Source organism: Quercus suber, unplaced genomic scaffold (genome assembly GCF_002906115.3).
Source record: "Quercus suber isolate HL8 unplaced genomic scaffold, Cork oak 2.0 scaffold_249, whole genome shotgun sequence".
Taxonomy (NCBI): Eukaryota; Viridiplantae; Streptophyta; class Magnoliopsida; order Fagales; family Fagaceae; genus Quercus; species Quercus suber.
The window spans coordinates 640,304-641,619 of record NW_027069705.1 but is presented as its reverse complement, the minus strand read 5'-3'; positions in this window follow the sequence as shown (position 1 = coordinate 641,619).

Here is a 1,316-nt window from a genome sequence, read left to right as displayed (position 1 = left end):
GCAAATAACAGAAAATATCATCAGATGGAAGCAAAGTATTATATATTTGGTCCAAACGGAAAGTATACAATCCTTTACAATGTCGCTGAGGTAAGAAACAAAACAATATCTAAGAGAAAATAACAGAGAGCTATCCTATGCCGTATATTAGTCTCCTCAACTCAGTAGGCAAATCAAGTCAATAAATAAGTCGAAGAGCTTAGGCAAAGCTTAAGGGCCAGATCTCGGAAGGTCCGTCGGAGGACTGGCCACGTTTTGTGGTACTTCGTGACCCTCGGTTACAACGTCCCCCAGCGCTATCTGGGGATCAACTTCCTCGGATGGTTGACCAGTTAACGGCACATCCGCAGTGGTCCTATCCTGACTTTCAACCGATGGTAAGGAGGACCCCTCCTCAGGAGCAGCAGGTGTAATCTCGCGAATGGCAGTAGGGTAATATACCCTGTCTTCCTTCTAAGATCAGACGAAGCATCAATCCCTGCTTGGTTGAGGCTTCATGCCAGGTTTGAGAGCAATAATGCCTGCACACAGCAGGAACTTGAGCCCGAAGGGTGGCTTCAGTCTTAGCCACCCCTTCTGCGAAAGCATCTTCCTTTGCCTCTTCCACAGAGCGCTCAGCGTCTGTTTTCGCAAAAATCGCCTCGTCTCTAGCTCTCACAGCCTCGTCCCTGGCATACTCGGCAACACTTTGTCATGGATTGCTTTGGTCAAACTTCCCTTCATGTAGAAAATGTCCTCTTTGGCTTCTGTAATTGACCTTCAACATCTTGCAGGTGGACAGTTTGATCCTCAGCTTGCTTCCTGACCACGGCTAGGTCAGAGACAGCAGTATCCCTGGCCTTCACCATTTCTGCCAGGTCCTCAGTCGCCTTTTTCAGGTCGGCCTCAGATCTCTTAAGAGTTTTGGCCGCCTCCAGGAACTTATCGCGCTCTTGCGCTAAGGCATGACTATGGTCATCTACCTCTTCGCCCAACCTGAAAAGGGTCTGGATAGCCTGCCAATAAAAACAAGCAACTTTGTAAAGAGGAAGAAAAATACTAAGCGACAAAATTTTTAGTAATATGAATAGGCGCCAAGGACCTACCATGCCTAGATATTTCTTAAGGTCGAGGACAACCTCTACCCCACTCATTTTCTCTAACTCGGCCATATCAGTAGGGAGAAGAAGAGATTTCTCTAAGGCTCGGCCACGAGAGCCCCCTCGTCTCCGTGAGACTCTCGTATCGACGCGTTATCCATTAGGGGCTGATCATGGAGCATGGCAGCAGGCAGCCATGCTTGAGCCTGGGGCTGCTGGGAGGACTCTTCTCTTCAA